General features: G+C 45.3%; 1 protein-coding gene across 2 annotated transcripts in view; it reads left to right on the forward strand.

Moving 5' to 3' along the window:
- Nucleotides 1-15,993: 15,993 nt before the first annotated feature.
- The window catches only part of RFTN1 (raftlin, lipid raft linker 1), a 200,672-nt gene continuing 199,747 nt past the window's right edge, over nucleotides 15,994-16,918 (forward strand). Inside the window, exon 1 of one of the 2 annotated variants that reach the window (XM_038570760.1) lies at nucleotides 15,994-16,118. The gene's annotated coding sequence lies outside the window, so the exon portion shown is untranslated. Of the gene's footprint in view, nucleotides 16,119-16,728; nucleotides 16,862-16,918 lie in introns of those variants that run through there. The other variant, XM_038570759.1, reaches the window with a different exon arrangement.

Here is a 16,918-nt window from a genome sequence, read left to right on the forward strand (position 1 = left end):
CAAAGAGGCGCGAGGGTCCCAACCTGCCACCACGAGGAAACAGCTGGAGCCGTGATCATGGACTTCCAGCCACCAGCACCGTGAGAGATAAGGGTCTGTTGTCTATAAGCCACCCAGTCTGAGGTCTTGTGTTCCTGCAGCCAGAACTGAGACAGCACCCCGCTCCCTGCACTCCACCTGCCTGGCTTCCTTTGACCTCCCCTTGCTGTGTTTCAGCCTCGTTCCTGCCATCTCCCAAGGGCTGCAAGGCCATGGCACGAGCTGTTCCTTCTTCGCCCACTTCGGTCTCTTCCTCTCGCAGCTCGCAGATCAGCATCACTGGCTCAGGGACACCTTCTCTGCGCTCCCCGATGAGATCCCAACCCCCCTATTTTCAGCTACCACTATTCCAGGAGGCTCTGCCTGGAAGCATCTCTTACAGGAGTTATTCTCCATCATCTGGTGGAGTTCTGTCCTCGGGTGTGGGTTCCAGGAGGCACGGCTGGATTTGGCTCACTCTGTGCTCTGGGCCCCTTAGCTGGCTAAGGATAGATACCACTCATTGTTAATTGAAGGAAGGAGAAAAGAAATTGAAGGAGGAGGGCGTGATGTCCATGAGAGTGCCCGCAGCCCAGATCAAGGGCAGGAGCACAGGTGATCCAGTGGCCCTGTCTCTGTGCTCTGAAGTGCAGCTCCACCTTGGCATGGAAGCCACCCCTGGTGCTGGCCACTCTGGAGTGATGACTGAGTGCAACAGATCCCTAAGCCAGTCCTGTTCCTGTGTGGTTTGTGCCTATCTTTTCCAGGACAAGAAAGCAGCACCCATGACACCTTGCATGCAGAGGAAGCAAAGTCCCAGGGAATCAGCAGCAAATAGCCGTGAGAGGTATGAGAAGCAGTGTTTTACAGACTGTGGGTTGTGATTCATTACCGGGTCAACTGAGTGGGTCTCAACCACCTTTTTTCTGTTTGCTTGTTTAAAAAAAAAAAAACTGAACCAAAAAGTATAGAACAGAACGAGGTGCAGATATCAGGATATGTTGCAGAAAGAAGGTGTCAGTTTGGGGTCCTGAATGTTTTATTTCAGTTTTTTTCATGTAAGTGAGTTTCTACCAGGCTGTAGGGTGAAATATATTTCCCCATATTCCATGGATCATGGTCAAAAATGTTTGGAAAATTATGGTTTGCAGGATCATCTGGTTAAGTATTTCTCCAGGACACATTTATCAACCAAAATGTTCCGTTCGAAAGGGATTTTCTCGTCAAATATGGTAGAGGTAACTCAGAGCAAACCACTGATTTCTCGTGGAGAGAAAATCATCTCTGTAGAGCTCAGCTGGCTTGAAAAGCACAGGAGTTCAGGATGTTTTTTATTTTTTAAAAGATTGTATTTATCTATTCATAGAGACACAGAGAGGGGGCAGAGACACAGGCAGAGGGAGAAGCAGGCTCTCCATGGGAAGCCTGATGCGGGACTCAATCTCAGGACCCTGGGATCATGCCCTGAGCCAAAGGCAGACACTCAACTCCTTGGCCACCCAGATGCCCCCTCCCTTTTTTATTTTTAATCACCTTGAAATACCTATGGATTCTCTCCCTAGATACTACTATGGAGAGACATGACCCCCTCCCCAAAGTGGATTCTTCACTGCACTGTCCTTGTTGGTGTGATGGTGGGTCTAGGGAAGTGGCTGACCCCTCACTCGGGCAATGATTTTGTATGTACCTTCTTTGTACACTCAGAGACCCACTCCTATGACATGGATGCCAGTGGCTTTTTCCTATTATTCCTCAGTAGTTCTCCTGGCTGTATGTACACTCTCTCTCCTGGTCCTTCTGTGCCAAGTGCATTCATTTACAAGACAATGGCTTGTCACTGGGGTAACTCCTGGGCCATGAAAGAGGGAAGTTAAGTATCCCACATAGGGACTGAGCTTATGACCTGGCCTCATTCTTTACACTTGGTGATATGGAATGAAATAATCAGGTACTCTGCAATGAATGAAAGTAAGTCCTATCTGCCCAACAGAACACAGCTATTCTCCTATAATGGAAGGAGGTTAGTCTGATTTAGAGGACAGTCTGAGAGTCAGGATGTCTCAGTTCTAGACTGTGTCCTCGCCGTAGGACTTGGGCACACTCCTGGGCCTTATAAGTAAAGTCAAGGGTCAATCTAAGTGATCACATTGACACAGAACAATAGAAGTGAAAAGGACCTCAGAGGCTTTAGTTTGTGTCTCTGAGTGAACAGACGAAGAAACTGAAGCCAGAGAGGCCACGTAGCTTATACTGGTCCACACAGCACTTAAGTCACACAGCACAGAAAGCAATTCAGATGTCTGACTCCTAGTTCAGCCCATTGCCATCTGGCCAGCCTGTCATCCTCAGAACCCTTCTTAGCAGTATTTTCCAGTATGTAAAGTAACCACAGTAGAGGGACAGACGGCAAACACTGCTTATCTTAGAGGTCTTTAAATGGGCTCTAAAAAAAAGGACAGGAAACAATTACAGAAATTTTAATTGTTTAACAGCAGCACTCACATATTATGACATTTCTAAGTGCTTTAAAAAATCGTATTAGCTCCATATAAGTACATGAAGCATTTCCCCATTTCCCCTTGGTAAACCTTTTCCTTAATCCCAAGTAAATGGCATTTGCATTATTGGGTGTTTGTGCAATCTCTTAATTAATCAAGACTCAGTGCAGTGGCTAGAAATGCAGTTCAACCAATTTGAATAAAAAGGGGAATTTTGGCTCATGTGAGTGGAAGTTCAACCACAATTAGATTCAGAGACCTAAATAAAATTGTAGTTACTTCTTTTTCCTTTGCTGTCACATGCTGTTTAAACTCTGCATATCTCTGGTGATTGTGGCCTCATTTCTTCCTAAAGATACACTTTCTCCACATGGGGAAGTTGTTTGCCAGCAGCCCATTTCTAGTGCTCTTAACAAAATTTGAGGATTTTTTTTTCCTCTAACTCTAAATAAAAAATCCTAGGGAATAACTCTGATTGGGCATGCTAGGGTCACATGACCACCTATGGGCCAATCACTGGAAAGAGATGATTGGATTAATATGACTGCCTGGGCCTAGATCATGTGCCTACACACCTATGGTCAGGACATCCTCCTGGATCAACAGTCTCACTAGGATCTGATGACTAAGTCTGGGGAGAAGCACTCCCCACAACAAAATACAGAACCAAATATGAATGCTTAGCTGACTTGGAAAGCTAAGATTGTCTATGAGAGATAAGTAGTCTGCCTAAATTGCAGGAATGAGGTCATTGCTTGGGACAAATATTTACTGGTTTATATCATGTTCATAGCTTATATTTGTAAAAATAATGCAACATCAAGGATCTAATTCCATGGCGATCTAACTCCCATTCTCAATATTTTACCCTACATTCTACCTGGATATGACCACATTATATAATTCTGACCCGTAAGACATAAGTTCATGTTTTCTCTTGGTTCTTGGGAGAGCATATACATCCCAGATATGTATCTAGGAAGGTGTCATCTCTTCCCTCTTCTTTCTGATCGAAGATGGATGTGATACCTGGAGTTGCAGCAGTCATCTTGCAACCATAGGGAAGCCAAAAGAATTCTAAGCTACAAACCAGGGCCAGCAAGGTGTTGCCTTAAGACTTTTTGTTTCATAAGAAAAACAATCCCTCACTATTTAAATAATTAAAGTCAGGCTTTTTTTTTGGCTGATAACTTGCAGCCAAAATATTCCTGATACAATGCATAAGTCAGATTCATATGTAGCCATAAATAAAATCTTAAAAGTTATAGAGTCTGGTCCAGGTCTCTGTCTCTCAGAGTTTTTGGTTATCCATCCTTTCAAACTTTGGGGAAGATAAAGAAGATACTTTTTTTTTTTTTTTTTTTTTTTTTTTTTTTTACCCAGAGGAAGCTTACATTTAAATAGAGCTTAAAATTTAGGCCAGTGTTGAACAAAGAATTCCTTCTCATGTTTAATTCCCCAATGCTGTAATTAAGCCCATTTGCTTTTTATTTCATCCTCAGTAGAGCTCAAGAATGGCTAGTTACCATATTTTTAAATAAAGAAGATGACTTAATTAAAAATACTCTTCCATCTCCATGCAGCGTGTGTGTGTGTATGTGTGTGTGCATACACCAACATGCATTTTTCAGTTTATTTTCTCTGGTTAATTAATACCAATTTCTTTGGCTTTCTTTATGGGTCTTACTTTGCAAACATCTAATCTTTATGTGATATTTGATCAAACAAAATTTACAGTTTGAGTTGTTAAAAACTTGTGTGGTCACCAACGATCTCTGATCTAACTGGAGAATAAAATTGTAAAGATTTTTTGGCCTCTTGCTTTTGAGTTCCTCCAGTCCCGAAGCTGGAACCACACAGCCTCTTTGCTGGGTGATTAAATCTTAATGTGGGTGACTCTGGCCTCAAATTCTGGGATCCAGATTGCCTTCAGGCAGAGGAGTCAGACACAGCCTAGGCTCAAAGACACCTGACTCTGAATGGAAGTCAACGGGCCTGCTGTGATAATTTTAACCTTGCTATCCTATCCTAGTTCACCATGACTGATTCCTCACATGGTCTTCAATTTCCTTTGCTAGGGGTATTTTCTCTGTCTGATCTTGAGCCTCTTCTGGTAACTCTTCCTTGATTTTCCCTGTGGCATTGCCCATTCTTGACTTCCAATCTGTGCAGTCCTAGTGCAAACAATTCCATCTTCAGCCTCAAGGGTAAGCATGTGACTCAGACCTGGAATATCAGAGGATCATGTCACCTTGACCATGGTGATTGGTTCAGAGATGGCCACGTGACCAAGTCAGGCTGCTCAAAGCTGAAGAAACTCAATGATGGGACTTTTGTAAGAATGATCTGGAAAGGAAAAAGCCCTTTCTTCACAGGGGTTGCTGAGCTTAGCCTACTGGCAGCCATCCTTCCACCAAAAGGGAACAAGCCTCCTAATAGAGCCCACAAATAGGGAGGGATAGGGAGAGAGAGAGAGAGAGGAGGAAGGGAGTCACTATGTGACTATGAGGTTAGCTCATAAAAACCAGTGGAGCTCTGGCATTTTGGAGTGATTTGTTGTTCAGCAATAGAATCTGGACCATGACTTAAGACATCAATACTTAGCCTCTATCCACATGAGTTATATGGCCTGATCCTTCCTGGTCCTATTTGGCAGCCCAAACAAGCCAAATTGTGGCAACATCTGTTGGTAGTCTTGCTGGCAAACACATTTGGAAAAGCTGTGGCTTTCCAGGTTTCCATCATCTGGAAATGGGAGATACTGGCATTTGTGGGTGGTCACTGTCCTTTCTCCAATGCCCTGGGGGTTTATGTATCAGGAATAGATGACGCTTTACTTGTGTGGTTAGGCAGATGAGTCAGGCTCTGTATTTTCCCTCCTGAACACATTTTACTTGTAAAATTAATAACACCTTCTGGGAAATTCCCAAATGTCAGGATTTGAAAATCCTAAAGCAGTTGTTAATTGTGTCTTGGTTTTGTTTGAGTAGAAATGCTAATGAAAGTTTCTTTTGAGTATCATAATGAGAACCAAAAATAGGAACTTGAAGGTGAGGTAAGCTAGTGGTTTTCAAAAAGTAGCAAGAGTGCTTTTTTTTTTGTCACTGTCCCCCTCATGGGTCAAAGGGCTCTCCCTCCGAATGATCTGAGGATTGATGTGTCTTACTGTGCAAATCCCACAAAGAGTGCATGTGTGTGTGTTTAAGGGCTTAGAGGTATTTTTCTTGCATATTTCAGCCCACATTTCTAAAACATTAAAATGAGCATCTGAAAAATATAAAAAAAGATACAGTCACAAAATGCACGTCTACCTAGACAAAACACCACCAGATATCTTTGGCTTAGTTTTGTTTTCTAGTAAAGACAGGTAGGAAAGGCAAGAGGAAGATGAGAAGGCTGTTTTGGAGGAGGTAACTGTACACTTAAAAGAATTGGTATGCCACTGACATTTCAAGGTTTATGTTCATTGCTTATTTTCTTATTTATCTCTGTAGAACTGGGCACTTAGCATGGGAACTTGAAGGGAGATAGAGGAAATCTAGGTGGTGAGAAGATCCTGTTTGAGCAAACTGTTTATGATCCTTTTCTTATATTCATTTGTTTCTGACTGTTCTGGTCAGTTGTGGCTGCATAACAAGTAACCCCAAAACCTAATGGCTTAAAACAATAACCATTTTGTTCTTTCTCATAAGTTTCGTGGATCAGGATTTGGGAAAGGATAGGCTGGCTGCTTCTGGCCCCGGCCTCTCATCAAGTTAAGTCAGTGTGGGACTGGAGTAACTTGGGGCTGGCTGGGCATCTCTTTTTCTCTTCACATTGTCTGCATGTTGTCTCCACATGGGGTGGTTTGGGCTTCCTCAAAACATGGTGGCCTCAAAGCAGTTGGACTGCTTGCTTGGTAGCTGAATGTTTTATGAGTGAACACCAGCTGTCTAAGTGGCAAGTGCATTATCTTCTATCCACAGAAGTCATACAGCTTTATCTATGCCTCCTTCTGTTGTTTACAGGTATGCAGCCAACTGCTCAGATTAAGGAGAGGGTAATTAAACTCCACCTTTTGGTGGGGGATTGTCAAGGCTCTGGAAAAACATGTGGGATGGGAGATATTGTCTCAGGCCATCTTTGAAAACTGTAACTAGCCACACTGCCCAAGCCTGGTTCCTCAGTGTTCCCATCGCTTCTATTAACTACCCCCAAAACCTTTTCCTAATTTCCTTTATGCCTTCCGGTGTCTGGAGCCCATCTCTCTAGCATGCGACAAGAACCCTGACAGGCAAACTTTTAATTATTTAAAATGAAATTTACTTATAGACTCTTGGTTAGAACCTCTAACTGGGATTAGAGACCAGACAAGAGTGGAGGTGGCTTTTGGAATCAGATTTTTCCTCTTAAAGGTAATCAGATCAGCATAATGACCTTGAGAGGAAAAGAGAAATAAGAAAAAGACCTGTCTTGTTATATCTTTACTACTGAGGTCCTGTCCTGCATGGCCTAACTAGCTGGGACTTTTTTTTTTCTTTGAAAAATGATAACACTTGTAAAATGTTGATGATTCCTTAATAACATTAGCAAAGATGCTTGATACTAACGCCTGGAGAAGAAGGCAGATGCTTGAGTCTGGCCTAGTGCCATCCAGCTGTTGCTTAGTGGAGGCTACATGCCAAAAGCAAGATTTAGGCCCGTTAAAAAGTCTCTCAGGCTCTTTCCCCAGACCGCCAGGGGCCAGGGTTGTCAGCCTGACTCTTGATACTTGGGCCTAGAAACAGTAGGGCTGAGAGAAAAGGCCTCAGCGGTGATTGACGGAGAGCCCTATTCCAGAACTCCCATTTCAGCTGAGTGGAGAGATGACAGACAACGCGGGGGGGGGGGGGGGGGGGGGGGGGGGAGGCGGGCCTGTAGCCACTGACATTTAAACCCCTGAAATGTGTTTCAGAAGGAATGAGGAGAACAGAATGAGTTAGGAGGAGGGAAGAGCAGGGTTTGCAAGGAACATTAATCCAACATAGATGCATTAGGTCCTGATATGAATGGTGCAATGGTCTGAATGTCTGTGTCCCCTCAAAATTCATCTGTTGGAATCCTAACCCCCAAGGTGATGGTATTACGAGGTGAGCCCTTTCCGGGCTGATTAAGTCATTTGGCTAGAGCCCTCAGGAATTGGGTTCCTGCCCTTATCAAAGAGGCCCCAGAGAGCACTCTGTTCTTTCCACCACATGAGGTTGTAATGAAAAAATGGTCATCTAGAAAGTGGGCCTCATCAGACACTGAATGTGAGTTTAAGGCTCATGATCTTGGACTACTCAGCCCTCAGAACTGTAAGAAATGAATATTTGTTGTTTATAAGTCACCCAGTCTATGGTATTTCAGTTACAGCAGCCTGAACAGACTAAGACAAATGGTATTCACCTGTTTATTCATTCCTTTGTCTGTTTATTCATTCATTCACATTATTTTATAAGCCAGGGCATTCTAGGAAATGGAGAAATGACTAGATCAGAACCCTTATGCAGTTGGGGGTATAAGAGAGAAGTCAATGGCTACATATCAGGCCATACAGTTAAATCTCAGTTAACAAACCCTCTTGCAGGGAAGCCCCTTTTTCCAAATTAATATTTGGAAGGGGAAAAAAAACAGGTATTTTGAGAAGCTGTCACACTGAACCACATGCTAGCAGTTAGGGAGGAAATGACTCTTACCTGTTCAGAGTTCCTTCTATGCAGCACGGGAAGAGTGGGAGGAGGCCCCTATATTTGTTTGCTAATAAACAATGTCAACCTTCAACTGTCTAATCTCTACCCTCATATCACACACATTATCTCATATTAGCATAATAGGTACCCAGATATGCTAAAAACAAAACTTACCTTATGTTTCTTTTTTTTTTTATTTTTTATTTTAGAGAGAGAGAGAGTTGGGGAAAGGGTAGAGGCCAAGAATCTCAAGCAGACTCTGCTCTTAGCATGGATCCTGATGCTGGACTAAATCTTACAACACTGAGACCATGACCTGAGCCGAAGCCAAGAGTCCGATGCTTAACCAACTAAGCCACCCAGGTGCCCTGACTACTGAAATCTTGGAGGGATTTTTTACAGCCCTTTACCATTTCGGGTGCTCAGGAGTTGTTCTGTTTTTTCCATGGAATGGTAGGGTCCAGGGAACCTGGAGGCTTCCTCAGACCCATCTGCCCAGATGTACCATCTTGGCTACCAGCCTGAGCTCTACTTGGCACAGGAGCCGTGAGGCCCTCCTGTATTGGTGCTCTCCCAAACACATCTCAGGTTCTTATTATACCACCTACCATTATTATTCACTTCTTTGTCAGATATTCAGTTTTAGAATTTCCATTTGGTTCTTTTCTTTTCATGGTTTGTATTTCTCTGCTGAGATTGCATATTTGTTCCTTCATCACAAATACCTTTCCTTTATATTCTTGAGAATAGTTATAATAGCTGCTTTAACATCTTACTCTTATTTCAACACCTAGCTTATCTTGAGGTTGGTCTCCATTGACTAATTTTTCTCGTGGATATGGGTTACATTCTACTTCTTCTTAACACCTAGTAGTTTGGGATGGTATTGTGGACCTTTGTGAATGATACATTGTCAAGACTCTGGATTCTGCTATGTGACTTGCAAGAATATTGATTTTTAATTAATTATTTATTTATGTAAGATTTTATCTATTTATGCATGAGAGACACAGAGAGAGGCAGAGACATAGGCAGAGAGAGAAGCAGGCTCCCTGCAGGGAGCCTGATACGGGACTCGATCCCAGGACCCCAGGATCACGACCTGAACCGAAGGCAGATGCTCAACCACTGAGCCACCCAGGTGCCCCAAGAATATTGATTTTTAAAACGTCTTAGCAAGCAGTTAACTTAGCTGAACTAAAATTCTAACCTTGGTCTCCCTTGCAGTGGGTGCAAGGGGTCAGCCGGAAGTTAGAGGAGAGTTAGCACAGTTTCATGCTCCCCATCTGTGGCTCTCTCATTTATAGAAGTCTCTCCTTTCACTTTCCGGCTGCTGTGTTCACTCTGAAATTTGTCTTCTGATTCCTTAGCTGGTGCCACTGTAGGTTTCCGTTTGAATTTGGGCTGCCCTGTGGGGTGCTAACTGGCGCCTGGCCTGGTGAAAAACCATTAAAAAAAAGGGAAACCCACCCATGGACGTTTCCATTTTTCAAGTATAGCCTCCCTTCTAGTTTCTACCTATTTTTAGTTGCCTTTCATTGGTTTCAGAGAGTTGTTTTTAGATTTTATGTAGAGTTTATATGTAGAGAATTGGCTCAATACAAGCTACTTGACCTTGCCCACTTTTTTCTTTTTGCATATGCTATAGGGGCCAGATATGGGATCTATCTTACTGAGGGACTCACAATGTCCACTCACTCCTGCACCTCCTCACATTTTTCTCTCTCCCTGTAGTATGGGGCGATATTATGTACCTGGGGTGGTTGGAAAGATCTTTTTCTGCCTCTGTAAGATTTTTTTTTTTTAATTTTGAGTCTCTTTGAACAATTGAAACTCAAAAGCTTTTGAGACCTCCAAGACTTTTCTTTGTCTTTCTGCTGAAATAACCATTTCCTGAGCTATGGGTGCCACATAGTTTAGCTGGCTCCCCAGTCAAAGAGAAGGGGCAGGCCAACAGGATATGCTGGGACTGGAAAGAGCATCAGTATTTCAAAAAACCTATTTCTCCCTATCAGGCATCACATCCATGTTGAGTGATTACTTAGTTGTGGTTTAGTACCAGCTAGATTATTTGATATTGAAATAGTTTTAAATAGTTAAGCCTTCTTATGTCCTTTATTGATTCATTCAAGCATGTTTTCCTTATTAAAAAAAATTTAGAGAATGCCTATTATTTGTCTGGCTCTGCACTAAGTAATGATTCTGGAATGAAAAGTTGTGCTTATTAAAGAAATTTCAGGTGTCAGCAAACATTGAGAGCAAGGCAGAAGGTGGTCTAGGATTAAATTTTGCCTACTCTTTAGAGCAGGCTCAAAGTGATACTGATTTTGTGGTTTTCAAGTAGCCGGGGACGGTGAGGAAAGCCCAAGAATTTGGAGCCAAAAAGCTCAAGTGTAAGCCTCAGTTTACCATTTATTAACTGCATCCCCTTTAGCAAGTTTCTTAACTTTTCCAGGCCCTTATTTCCTTTCCTTTTTCTCTTTTTAAGATTTTATTTATTCATGAGAGACACTGAAAGAGAGGCAGAGACAGGCAGAGGGAGAAGCAGGCTCCATGCAAGGAGCCGGATGTGGGACTTGATCCCAGGATTCCAAGATCATGCCCCAGGCCAAAGGCAGTCGCTAAACCACTGAGCCACCCAGGGTGAGCCACCCAGGGATCCCCCCCTTATTTCCTTTCAATCCTTAGCTCAATGTGGCTAAAGCAGAAGCTTTCGAGGAATAGGAACAGTGCCTATTCATTCCCTGCTGTATCCCTGTTCCTAGCATAGTGTTGGCACATAGTATGTTCTCAATAAATAGATTAACATGAAATGAGTGGATAAATAATAGCTCTTATTGCTTTTTTGATCATGGACCTTAATTGGATATCTTGAGAATTACTAAGATTCCAAGTCAATGTGGGAAATGGTCCTCTCACTGGACCCCTCCTTTAGTCTTCCAGCTCCCAGATATGCTCATGATGCCTTCCAGAACAGCTTATGGCTTCTAACAGGTGACATCAATCAGCAGAGGCTAGCTTATGCTGCAGAAAGAAACAAACTTGTAGTCTCAGTGGCTTAACCAAGTCATTTCCTCTTCATGTTACATAATCATTACAGGTTAGATGGAGGACTCAGCTTCCTGCCATTATTCATGGACTGAATGTTGCCAGTGGCCTTGCTAGAGGGAAGAGAGAACTCTGGAGGGTCTCATCTTGACAAGGAATTGTTCACAGAAGTGACACACATCACTTTTGCTCACAGTGCATCAGCCAGAACCAGTCCTCTAACCCCTCCCAAATAATCACAAGGGGCTAGGAAGATCAATCCTACCATGGGACCAGGAGAGGACCAGAAATATTTGGGGAACAGCAACGATGATCACTGCAGTCCTGCCTTATAAGGAGGATCTTGAGCTGGTCCACCCATCTAAGTACAGGCCTGACAGGAATAGGTAGAAGCATCTTCAGTACTCAGATCTTTGCACTGTCCCTGAAGGTTTGAAGAGCCCTACTCTCCATCTAAACGGCATCTTAGGCTACTAAGAAAGGGTTGAACTCGAGGAACAGGAGTTAGTCTTTCTGGAGGACCCATAGGTCGTGCTCCAGCTGCTATTTATGGGAGATCATTGCCAAATGTAGGAACAGCATTTTTCCTTCCTCTGCTGAAAACCTGTAGAGCTCTTGGACAAGTTCCAAGAGTTGTTGTTCTGGATGACTCTCACTTGAGTGGAGGGAAGTAGGTTTCTGAATTCTGACTATACTCAGTCCCTAAATCCTACCAATTTCCCCCTGTTGACATGGCCCCCCTGTTTCTCTCAGCTCACCGTGCTCCTGCTTGACAACATTGATCTATTCTTGGAATGGGGTGTGTGTGTGTGCATGCATGTGTATGCATGTATGGGATAGCGGGTGGGTAAGGAACAAAAGGAGATGTGATAGGGGACAATGGTTCTACTTGATTTCCTATTTTTCCGTATTTTTTAAATTTTATATTTGGACCTCAACTTTCAAAACCCCAAAGCCAAGAATTTTACCATTTTACTTTTTTCCCCCTTGTATCCCTATAATAACTCTCTTGTGGCATGTTTTATCTTCTCTAGTCTAAACAGATGTAGAGAGGGTTGGTACAGCATCACAAAAAATGCAGTGGGAGAGGGGAAGGAATGGTGGTGGGAGGGAAACCATATCAATTAATGTAACAAAATCTTATTCCATTTACTTATTTATTTCCATGATCTTTTTTTACATCTATAGAATATATAGGCTTCTATATATTCATATATATGTATGTGATATAAATGTACATATATATATAATCTCTGGATATAAAGTAATAAAGTTTGTTCACAAATGCAAGTCAGTAGAAATGTCCCATGAACGGAATAACCAATGAAGAGCTATGTGTGGATAGATTTTGGTAAAGCCAGAGGGTTCCTCTGGCTGCATGAGAACAAGGCTGCAGGTTGCAGCACGCTTCACACAATAATGCTGAAATTCAGTTTCATGCCTCTTTGCTCCAGAGAGCAAATTCTATTTCAGCCACAGGAGGGCCCCTGCTCCCCTGAACTGCCTGTTTGACAGACTGAGAATTCAGAGGAAAAATGAGTGGATTCAGGAGCCAAATAACAATATATATGTATTTTTTGTAATGGTGCGAATGGAACATTTGGCAATCGTATGTTTCCTCAAACTGGTGACGCCTGTGGTGGCATTTGCAAAGTACTAGTCTGACCACACTTTGGACAGAAGTCCCTGGTCCTGGCCAATCAATGCATGTATAAGCGACATCCTAACGAGCTCCCTGTCCCCATCCCCACTCCCACACAGCTAAAGGAGTTACAGGGTATGTTTGGAGCCTGGGACGAGCGTGCCCTGCTCCACAGTGACCAGGGGCACCACAGACTTGCAAGGGGTACATCTGTGAAGGCTGTGCCTTTCATAATGAACCGAGGGCCAGAGTTTCCTCCAAAACCATTGGCTCTGGGGCACAGAATCTGGCCTCTGCCACCAGGCCTCCTTATAGAAACCAGTGTCACCCTATGTGGGGCCGGGTTCTGGCAGCCATTTACTGTGGAGCAGCTGGCCAAACTGTGACCTCACTGTGGCTGCAAACCCACTTAAAATATTAACTGTGATGATAAAGATGAATAATTCCTGTACCCCCAGGGCACATATGAGTTTACTTATCTTTCCTGTCAGCCCTGAACTGCTGCTGTTCAGCTGCCCTATACAAGATCTAGCTTCTGCAGCCCTGTGAGAACACAGGACAATAGCTCTTCAGGTTTTGAAGCTTTTGATGGGTCTGCTTTCTGCATAAATTGTTATTGCTCTTTACAGACTAATGGGGGGCTGAGTTATTTTGAGCTGACTTGGGGGGTGCTGAATGTGGTGAAATTACGGGGTGAGGGTTGGAGGTGGGGAGAAGGAAGGCACAAGGAGAGGTTTAGCTGGGATTCTCCTTCCCTCCAAGCTTCAGCGTAGCTGGGATGCAGCAAAATTGCTCTGGCTGCCAGTACCCATAGCCTTAATCATCTCCAGAGTGGGGCGATGCTGCTGAGGCCAAGAGAGAGAAATGCTCCAGTGGGGGGTTCCTTTAACTGAGCTTTTGCAAGAATTGTACAGTCTGGCCACGGCTGCTGCTTACGCTTGCCTAGGCTGGTTTAACTCCTCTCCTTTCCACAGGGGGTGTGGGGAGAACCAGCTTCCCCATTAACTTGGGGCCTGCATTTTATTGACTGCGAACACTCAGGATCCCAGTTCTGGGGCCATCTGTGACCTGTCGTGCTATAATAGCTTGGTTTTCCCCGTGTTCAGCTCCCTCCCTGAGTACTTAGTGTTAAATCATAGGGGGAGGAAGTGTGAGCAGAGGAAAAACAGCACTATTACATGACCCCCGATGAGACCGCTGTGATAGAATTAAAAGCTGCCGCCCTAGGACATTCTAACAGATGACATTGTGAGGTTGCCAAGGTAACCCACCAGGATATACTTCCAGCATCTTTGGGGTTGATGCCGGGTAGGCGAGGTCAGTCAGAGGTGAGTCCCAGTTGCCTAAGGTCTATCCCCTGGCTGGCCAGTCCATGGCAGCCAAGTGGAAAATCGAGGTTGACCTCTACACAGCGCAGATGAACCCAGCGTTGACTCCTCATTGGGTATTCCAGGTGAAAGAGAATTAGAATATTTCAGATAATGTTCAATGTAGGTTACACAGAACCTTGAAAGTCTGGATACTAATGACTCATCCATTCATTCCATAAATGTTTATTGAACACCTACTAGGTCCCAGGTTAGGAAGTGGCAGAATATCGAGGGGGAAAGGTCCAGAATTCTAGAAAACCCTTAAAAAAAAAAAAAAAAGGCAGATCCAAGCAGGGGAAAAAGACATTTCAGACATTTACACATCATTAGTGCTCAGGAAAATGTCAAGTGGAAGAAAACGGAATCAGAATAATTTACTAACCCCAATGATCAGGTGTTTAAAAAAAACTTATGTGCAAAAATTTATAGAGTGAAAATGATTTGCTTGGGGCATCTGAGCGGCTCAGCGTCTGCCCTGGGCTCAGGGTGTGATCCCCGGTTCCTGAGATCGAGTCTCACATCGGGTTCCACACGGGGAGGCTGCTTCTCCCTCTGCCTATGTCTGCCTCTCTCTGTGTGTCTCTCATGAACAAATAAATAAAATCTTAAAAAAAATAAAAAAAGAAAATGATTTGCTTAAAAGACATAAAACTTCTTCCGCCAACTACAATCCATTTCTGCTACATTCCCCCACTTTTCTTTTTATCTTCATTTAAATACTCCATGTGTACTTTTGAACTTTTGGTTAATACCTATAAATGTTACTTTTTTTCTCTGAGGTAAGGATTAGAAAGGATCAGAAAGATTTCAGATGGGCCCTGACTTGTGAAACTCAAGGCCTTGACAGATAAATGACATAGAGATCCGTCCCTCCTTTTGGCTTCATAGGTGGGTGTTCAAAACCGAGGTGGTGCCACTGGACCCTTGTGTCCCCAACACACTCTTGTTTGGACCTGGACTTGGGCTGTCCCTTGGTCTCGTTGTTTTCTCTCAGAGAGCAAGCTGAGGAGAGCCGGGGAAGTTGGAAATGGTGGTGGTGAGTGATGCCAGCGAGTGGAGAGCTGGAAAGGCAAAGGAGCAAAATGCAAACAAATATAGTGTTGGGGGCAGGAGGGAGGAACACAGAACTGGGATGGCTATGGAAAAAGAAAACAAGGAAGAAAATCTCAGGCTGTGTGAGAAACAGGAATTCCTGAAAACAAAATAGCTCTTCCTTACCCCCTGGGGGGGATTGTTATTAGTACCAGAAGGACCTCATTAAAACACTGTTGGGGCCCGAAACCAGCCCACCACTCTGTGGGCTCCAATGCCTAAAGGCCCCCTGTTTGCCCAACCAGTGTAGATAATTAATTAAGATCATGTCAGCTGTCTTGTTGCGGCCCTCTTATGATAAAATTAATAATAACAATGATAATAGCTAAATTATAGAGTGCTTCCTAAACACTACACATTAAAACCCACGAGGAAGTGCTATTTAACAAATGAGGAAACAGGCCCAGAGCAGTTAAGGCACTTACCCAAATCACACAGGGAGTAAGTAGGGAGGCTAGGCCAACCCTAACGGGCTCTAGGAGTCCTGCTTTTAACCTCCTACGTTGTACTTTTGCTTTGTTTACAAAGTTCCAAGAAAAAAACAAAACTTTTTAATGGGCTCTCTGCCTCAGATTCTCACTTTATTAAGTCAGCCCTGCCCCGGTGCTTTCTTTATGTAGTTGTCTCCTTTGGGCGACCTCGAGTTGCAGGCCAAGATGGCTCGCCAGATCTTCTCCTACCTTCTGGACACCTGAAGTGGGTGGAATAGGGTGTGGCAAGGAGCCGGTGGCATCATCCCCCTCGTTAATCACGAACTCGGGTAACTTAGCCTGGCGGGGGGAGGGGCGGGTAGTAAAGGCCGCCTGTGGAGTGGGGGGAGGACAGGTGCGCGCAGTGATCCTCGCAGACCCTCAGCCAGCGGCACCTTGGTGGCTGGCAGTCACCCCCGGGCACGCAGCTCAGGTCTGGGGGCAGCCGGTGCCCTGCGTGCACCCCCGCGGCGCACAGCCTTGGTTAGGAGGGGTCGCGAGGGCGGGTCGCTGGGCCCCGGCACGGCGCGGAGGGGCAGCGCAGGGGCAGCGCAGGGGCAGCGGGGTCGCCCGCGGGGCGCGGCGTGTGCGGCGCGCAGGTGGCCCGCCGCGCGCAGGGGGCGGCGCGGGGCGTCGAGGGGGCGCGGGGCCCGCGGCTCCCCCGAAGATGCCGCGCGGCATATTTTGCACATGAGTTCAGAGGAAGAGGAAGTGTAGCGGGCGGACGCGCGGCGGCGGCGGGGGCGCGTCGGGGCTGGAGCCGGAGCCGGAGCCGGAGCCGGAGCGCGCCGGGCTCAGGGCGCAGCGAGCGGGAGCGCGGCGGCCGCGGGCTCCGCGGAGGGACGGACGCACGGATCGCGGGAGGGACGGACACCGAGCGCGCCCGCCCCGCGCCCGCCCCGCCGGCGCCCCCGCCCCCGCCCACGCCTTCCCCGCGCCGCGGGCTCTGGATGGCACAAACTTTCCTCCCGGGACGGAACGCGCTGTGTCGGGGAGCCCGCGCCGGCGCCTCTCCCTCCGCCGGCTCCCTACGGTAGGTGGGCGCGCGGCGGGACCGGGGGAGGCGGGCACAGGCCCCGCACGGCCCCGC

The sequence above is a fragment of the Canis lupus genome, chromosome 23, assembly GCF_011100685.1.
Source record: "Canis lupus familiaris isolate Mischka breed German Shepherd chromosome 23, alternate assembly UU_Cfam_GSD_1.0, whole genome shotgun sequence".
NCBI classification, from domain to species: domain Eukaryota; kingdom Metazoa; phylum Chordata; class Mammalia; order Carnivora; family Canidae; genus Canis; species Canis lupus.